Genomic DNA, 8314 nt, shown 5'->3' on the forward strand with positions numbered 1-8314 from the left:
TGCAGCCAGAATACTCCTTGGAGACAAAGATGTTGAAGTTTCATTTTGCATACTTCAATCATGTTGCTAGAAGGGGCTATTCCTTGGAGAGGGACATCACGCTTGGAAAGGTGGCGGGTCAGCGAAAAAGAGCAAGACCCTCAACTAGGTAGTTTGATACAGTGACTGTCTCTCAGTGGGCTCTACTGTGTCAGGAGGTGTGAAGATGACCTAGGATAGGACAGAGTCCTATCTATGGGTCGTACTTGACTTGATGATACCTAACAACAACAACCAGCAATCACCAGAGTGCTCTTAAAGTAACAATGGAGGAGATGGAGCTCTGGTGGCCTAGTGGCAAGAAGCTGCACTGCAATCCCAGAGATGAGCAGTTCAGACCCACCAGATGCTCTGTAAGAGAAAGAGGGGGAATCTTCTCCTGTACCTGTTAGATCAGATTTGATGGTACACACACACAAAATAATAAAATTAAAAAAAAAATAACAGTGGAGGGAAGGTAATTCTTCATGTAGGGTATTCAAGGGACCCTAATTTCCTTCCCACCTGCTTTCAGCACCTGGCTGCCTACATGCCTGTGGCATCATAGTCTATGGACCTCGGTCTCATAGAAGCCACACACAGCACTGATTGGCCCATCTCAAGCTGGAAGTCCACTGTTGCTAAGGAATCATGGGGAACCTTGAAAGCATCATAGGACACTGAGCTATGCCTCTCTCTTGAGGTCTTGGGGACCTTCTATTCCTTTCACCTCTCAATGACATTTACAGAGAGCAAAGTCAGAACAGGTGGCAAGCCCTCTTCCGGAGTATCACTCCACAATCACTATAAGTCAATTGCCTTCTGTCGGCCTTAGATTTTTAGATTCTTTGCAGGCGTTTGTTTCTTTTCATGCTTGCTCCACTCTCAGTCATCACAAAGCTGGGCGTCTGATTATTCAGCTCTTGACAGGTAAGATATTCCTTCCCCGCTGAACTGCATGCCTTTGATTTTCCGCCCTGTGTCCTAACCTCGTTATATTAGCTTGGTTTGTATTCTCTTTCCTTCCAGCTGCAGGGGCTCCCAAAGCTGGCCTGGCTGCCACTTCATTAGTGAGCTGTTTACACCACTTCCCAGTCATTAATAAAGATAGTAAATGAGGAAAGACCTGCCCCAGCCCCCTCACACCCCTGCAGACACTCCCCTGGTGGGTAATTACTATTTATTGTACTGCTCTGTTTATCGCCCTTTCACCAATTGTGACTCTGTTACTCTCTCAACTAACTTGGGAAGATTTTTCAAGGGGATTTCTCAAGAGGCCAGTATCTCCTCGAGGCTTAATAATGCCAAAGTCTAGGAAAAACTTACTTTGTTGGTGGAATCTGGGTCCTAAGACTGACCTTTGAGAGAAGACATGTCAGAACCAGTTAAATCTCTTCCAGATGTCATGCTCTGGGCCTACCTATCATGACTTGCAAACTCCTGTTAACTCTGTCTGTCATGTAAGCCTGTTGGTCTCTGGTGTTGTTATTATGTTGTTAGGTGCCCTTGAGTTGAATACAACACATAGTAATTCTATGAACAACAGATCTGAATTTTGGGTTCTGGTGTAGCAATGGTTAAATCCTCAAACACTAAGCAAAAGGTTGGAAGTTCAAACCCACCAATCTCTCCAAGGAAGAAAAACTATGATGATCTTCTCCAATAAACAGGTATAGCTTAGGAAACCCCATGCAGAACTCTGACTTTGTCCTATAAGGTCACTCTGAGTTAAAACCAGCTCATCAGCACACAACAACAACAACAAGTTGTCAGCTAGTTATTAGAAAAATCATCAATCATTAGCTAATGAGAACAAGCTTTCATGCTTTCTTCATTTTGTTATATTTTGTTCGTTTTAGTAATGGCCTATTTAATTCTGTCCAACACAGAATGTTTCCTGAGAACTTTCACATTAAGCCAGAGCTTGTGAGGACATAGGGTGATAAACAAGGAAGGTAGTGTCATTCTTCTTCTGGGATAATGGGTGAGCCCCACATAGATCAACCCCTCCTACAGATAATGACTATAAACTCTGCACCAGATACAGAAAGTAACTACGTGAAGGAACTGAAAAGGGAGCAAGAGCATTAAAATGCTGGAAAGGAATTGATATTTGGAGAAAAAAATAAGTCAGCATTATTTACATTTCCTATTTCTAAGTCTGTTTGACTGAGGGTGACCTAAGAAATTGTTGTTAGGTACTGCTGAGGTACTCTGGTTCATGAGGGCTTCATGTATCTACCAAAATAAAATTTTATATGGTCCTATTTTGATATCTTTGTACTAGCAGCCAGAAGATCAGGTCTGCTGTCAGGTATGTCTCTAAAATCCTGAAGAGCAAGCATGTTCAGTTTAAAGACTAAGGTGCACCTGATTTAAGCCATGGGGTTTTCAATCACTTACTACGCACGTAAGAGCTCCGCAAAGAATAACAGAATAAGAACCTATTCCTTGGAGTTGTCATGTAGGAGAAGTTGTTGTTGTTGTTGTTGTTGTTTAATGCCGTCGAGTCATAGATGACTCATAGCGACCCTATGAACGAACAGCCTGAGCACTGTTCAGTTTCCAGAGGCAAGCCAATTTGGAAGTGGATGCCGCTCCTGCTTCCAGTGTAGGAGAAGAGTGCTGAATATCCCATGGACTGCTTGCTGAAAGAACAAACAGATATGTCTTTGAGAAGGAGCAACCAGAGTGTGCCTTGGAGACAAGGCTGGTGAAGCTCTGTCCCACATCCTCTGGGCATGCTATCAGTAGAGTCTATTCGCTGGAGAGAGACGTCATGAACAGAAGGTGGAGGGTCAGTGAGGGATAGGAAGACCCTCAATGAGATGGATTGACACAGTGACTGCAGCAGTGGGTCCAAGTGTTTCAGGGATGATAAGGATGGCACAGGATAGGGAGGGTTCAGATCTGTTGCTCATAGGGATGCTGTGAGTTGTATGTGATGAAACAGCATCTAACAACAATGATATTTTGACACATGATAGAGCAAGATTTGATCTGTTATTCACTGGGTTCCTCTGAGTCATAGCTTAGCAGCACCTATCAGCAACATTTTCAGTTCATTGTCTAGGTTTTTGTGTCATTTTTGTTTCCTCCTTTTTTATTGACCGTCTACTTTACCAAATATGAAACCCTTTTCTAAGAATTGGTCTTGCCTGATGAAGTGTCTCAAGGTGAAGGCTCGACATCCTTGCCTCTAAAGAGCATGTTTGTTGTACTTTTTCTAAAATCGTTGTTCATTCTTCTTGCGGTCCATGGCATAATCTATATGCTTTGCAAACCAAACAATTTGAATGAATCAGATCTTTTTGTCTTCCTTTTTCATAATCCAACTTTCACATGAATATTAGATGCTTGAAAAGACCATGGTTTGGTGTATGTACACCAGAGTTATCAAAGTTATTTAGGAGTGAACTTGGACCTCTAACTTACAGATCAGCAGCTGGGTGTGTTAAATATTTGCTTTAATCAGGAACCTGTAAATTGTAAGTGGACTCAAGAAAAAACACAATGGAATCACTAAGGGAAGATACAATGACTCAACAAAACATGACAAATAATCCATGCAGATGGACCTTGCATGGTGACCAATTTAATTAGTCAAGAGTGAATTGTCATATTGATAAGACTATTGAATATATTACTGACTGCCAAAGGAACAAGCAAATCTCTCTCGGAAGAAGTGCAGTCTTAGAATTGAGGGTAGGGGTTTTTTTCCACTTTCTTTCGACATGCTATCAGGATGGGCCAGTTCTCGGAGAAAGGCATTGGTGGTGGTGTTGTTAGGTGCTGTCAAGTAAGGCCCATAGTAATCCTATGACTAACAGGTCTGATCCTTGTCCTGTTCTATGCCAGCCTCACACTCCCTGACACACTAGAGCGCATTGCAGCAGTCACTATGTCAATCCACCTGGATGAGGGTCTTCCTCTCTTTTGCAGCCCTCCACCTTTCCAAGCAAGATGCCCTTCTCCAAGGACTATCCCCTCCTAGCAACATACTTGAAGTACTTGAGATGAAGCTTCAACATTTTTGCCTCCAAGGAGCACTCTGGCTACACTTTCTCCAAGAGATACTGGTTTTTTTCTTTCAACATATTCAGTGCTCTTCTCCAACAGTACAGTTAGTTCAAAGACATCAATTCTTCTGTCCTCCTTATTCATTGTCCAACTCTCAGATGCACACAAGTAATCAGAAAGAACCATGCTGTGAATAAGATGCACCTTAGTCCCCAAACTGACATCACCGCTCCTCAATAATTTGGAGAGGAAAAGACATTATGGTCGGTAAAGAAGGTCAGCAAAAGAGAGGAAGATACTGACTGAGATGGATTGACACAGTGACTACAGAGACTGTAAAAATGGTGTAGAGCTGGACAAGATTTCCTTCTGTTTGTACCCAATAGCCAATGAGTTGGAGCTGACTTGATGGCAACTAATAATAACAATAGTGAATATCCTATGGACTGCCAAGAGAACAAATAGATATATCCTGGGAAAAGTGCTCTTCAGAGGAAGGATGGTGAATACTGCAATTTCACATACTTTGGGTGTGTTACTTGGAGGAGTCAGTCTTCAAAAAGGGACATTATGCTTGGAAAGATGGAAGATCAGTGAAAGATAAGACTCTGAACAAAATGGATTGATTCAGTGCCTGCAGCAATGGGCTCAAGTATGTAAGAGATGATGAGGATGGCACCGGATAGGACAGGGGTCAGGTCTGTTGTTCGTAGGATTGCTACGAGTTGTACTAAACTCAGTGGCACCTCACAGCAACAGCGATAACAACAACTCTGTAATGGACTAGTCATTTCTGGGTCATCTCCCACCTCACTGACTTCTTCCTTCAGAGGCTTGTCCACGTGCTGACTTCTGCTCCAGTGCCCTAATTTCCTGCCCTCAAAAAACATGTGGTTGCTCACATCAATATAAGTTTAGGAAATCCAGTGAGCATCAGATGGCCTGAGTAAAACATTTCTTAAAACTCAATTTGGAAGTCATTTGAATTTCACTGAAACTTGCCTTTAAAAAATGGAACTGGAAATTACATGTTAACGGTCTTCTACGGATACCTATATTAAGAAACCCCTTTGTTATATGTTTTCCTATCAGGTGCTGTTTGTGCAATTCCAACTCAGAGCGTCCTCACATGTTTTAGAGTGGATTTGCACTTCATGGGGTTTTCAAAGACCATTATCTTAAGGAAGTACATTGCTATATACTTTTCTTCCTCAAGGCTGGAGAGTGGATTTGAATTGTAATATTTAATAGAGCAAGGAAACACTGCATGGTTCAGATGCACAATCAACACTCTTAATACCAGCAGTCAGGAAATCAAAAGATGAATGGCATTGGGAAAATCTGCTGTCACAGACCTCTCCGGAGTGTTGAAGAGCAACAATGTCGGTCTAGATACAAAGGTGTGCATAATCCAGGCCATGGTTTTCTCAGTTACTTGTTATGCTTCAGAATGTTAGACAATGACTGAGGATAACAGAAGAATAGATGCCTTCAAGTTGTTGTGCTGGAGATGAGTCTTGAACATACCATGGACTGCCAAGAAAACAAATAGGTCTTGGAGAGGGTGAAATCAAGTCTCTTCTTGGAGGCTAGGATTTTGAAGCTCACTTACTTTGGGCATATGGTGAGGAGAGATCAGTTCTTGAAGAGGGACATCATGCTCAGAAGTGTGGATGGACAGTACAGGAGAGGGAGATCCCAGATGAGATGGATTGATACAGTATCGGGGGTCATGAGGGGCGGTGTGTCAGAATTAGTGAGACTAGCTCAGGACAGGGAAAGGTTCAGAGCCGCTGTACATAGAGTCACAATGCATTGCAGGTGACTCAACTGATAACATTCTATGACAGGTTTGGAAGCAGGAGTGACATCCACTTCCTAAGGAACTTGCCTCTGGAAACTCTATGAACTTTGATAAATGTCAATAGTTGTAGAGGGTCTTCAGGCCTTTTGTTCATAGGGTTGCTATGAGTCGTGCTCCACTCAGAGTCAATTAACAACAACAATAACTGATAGCAAATTGCCACATAGGGACCCTAAGTGAGGCCTGATCTGTAAGCCAGTTGCATTGAATGAGACTAGAAATGAAATAAAAAAAAAAATTAGACTGACACCCTAGATAAAAGGTAAAAAATAAGACAAAATTTCCAGCAAAAATAAGTTAGAGAAAATAGTTAAAATAGAGGACGAATGATTTCTCTATATAGTCCAATGTAGCAGTCTAGTTAGAACTGATTTTTATAATCACGTGAAAATCTAAACACAAAGAAATGGCATATTCTCTCTCTAATAGGGCAGAGTTTTTAAAGGAGCTAGGACTGCTAGGAAAACAAACAGATTTGTCCTGGAGAGGGTTAAACCGGGTGGCTCCTTGGAGGCAAGGATTCTGAGGCTCCATCTAACTTACTTTGGACATGTTGTGAGGAGAGACTGGTCCTTGGAGAGGGACATCATGCTTGGGAGGGTGGAGGGACGGCACAGGAGAGGAAGGCCCTCTATGAGGTGGATTGATTCAGTGACTGGGATAATTGGGATGGGAGTGTCAGAGACAGTGCGATTGGCACAGGACAGAGTGGAGTTTAGGGCTGTTGTACATAGGGTCGCTATGAGTCGCAGGCAACTCGACGGCACATAACAACAACAGTAGATTAGATCCTTTCTTTGTGATGTGATATTGTCCTTTTCTGGACTTTGTCAGCATGGAAATGAACATTGGAGATGTAAATAACATTTAATGGGCAGTCACAGTTTGCTAACTGCTGAGTTTGGGTCATCAATTAACTATTTCTTTTACATGTAATATGCTCCCTGCGCTGGGTAAGGTGCTGATCATCTATTTATGGAAATGATTGCTATTTGATGTTCAACTGTTTGAATCATTAAATCTTTTAATGGAAAATCAAAAGCTTTACAATATTCTCAGAGGAACTCAGTTTGACTGCATACAGTTGATGAATAGTATCCACACATCAACAGGGCTTCCAATTTATAATAAATGGAATCATCAAGCTGCCAAGAATAGGAGACCATGTTACATGCACTAAATTGAGAATACATATAATTTTTCAATGGGTCAATATTTTTTCATCAGTATATTATTTAATACATAAACCATTGTTTTTTTGCATTTAAATATGTGTTTAGAACAGTCTATTAATAATAGTAATCACTCCTTATCTCGCTTCTTAACGGGGTTCAACATGCACGGCCATTCTTTCCTTCTTGGAAGAGTTCCCCATCCTTTCTCTGATGTCATTCTACACACTAGGTGTTTTCTCAAATAGCATTTCCTGGGTATATTCTATAGGTCATAGAGTTCAAGTGCCACAAGACTCTAATTCAATATTCTTTTGTAACTGCTAAATAGTATAACTATACCCATAAATCAGTTTCACGATATTTCCATCCCTCCAATAATGTTCACCTGCCCAGTTAGAGCTATCTATCCCCTTTTCCATCTGTTGTTGTTTTTCTGTGCCGTCAAGTTGCATGCGACTCAATCAACCCTATGTAAAGTAGCTCTGAACCCTGCTCTATTTTGAGCCAAATTTATTGTCTCTGAAATACATACCCCCATTATCCCAGTCACTAAGTCAATCCATCTCATCCAGGGTCTTCCTCTCTTGTGCTGTCCCTCCACCCTCCCAAGCCAGATGCCACTTTCAAAGGACTGATATCTCCTTGCAACATGCCCAGAGTATGTCAGTTGAAGCTCCAAAATCCTTGCTCCCAAGAAGCAACCTGTTTTCACCCTTTCCAGGAAGAACTTATTTGTTCTCCTAGCAGTCAATGCTCTTTTCCAGCACAATTCAAAGGCATCAAGTCTTCTTCTGTCATCCCTAGTCATTGTCCAGCTTTTGAATGCATAGCAAGCAATTGTGAAGACCATGGCCTTAATCAGGCACACCTTTGTCTCTAGACTGATAGTGTAGCTCTTCAGTACTCTGGAGAGGTCCCTGACAGTTGACTTTCCCAGTGAAATTTGTCTTTTGATTTCCTGGCTGCTGGTACCACCAGTGTTGATTGTGGAGCAAAGCAAGCTGAAGCTGTTAACAACCTCAATCTTCTCTGCTTATCGTGATGTTGCTAATCAACCCAGTGGTGAGAAGCATTTTTCCCCCTTGATGATGAGCTTCAATTCATATTGAAGACTTTAGTTCTTGACCTTCTAAAGTAAATGCCTCAGGCCCTTCTCAGTTTCAACAAGCAAAGTTGTGCCATCTGCATCACACACGCAGGTTGTTGATGAGTCTTCCTCCAATCCTGAGGCTGCATT

Source organism: Elephantulus edwardii, unplaced genomic scaffold, assembly GCF_000299155.1.
Source record: "Elephantulus edwardii isolate Elephantulus edwardi_28Jun2011 unplaced genomic scaffold, EleEdw1.0 scaffold00220, whole genome shotgun sequence".
Taxonomy (NCBI): Eukaryota; Metazoa; Chordata; class Mammalia; order Macroscelidea; family Macroscelididae; genus Elephantulus; species Elephantulus edwardii.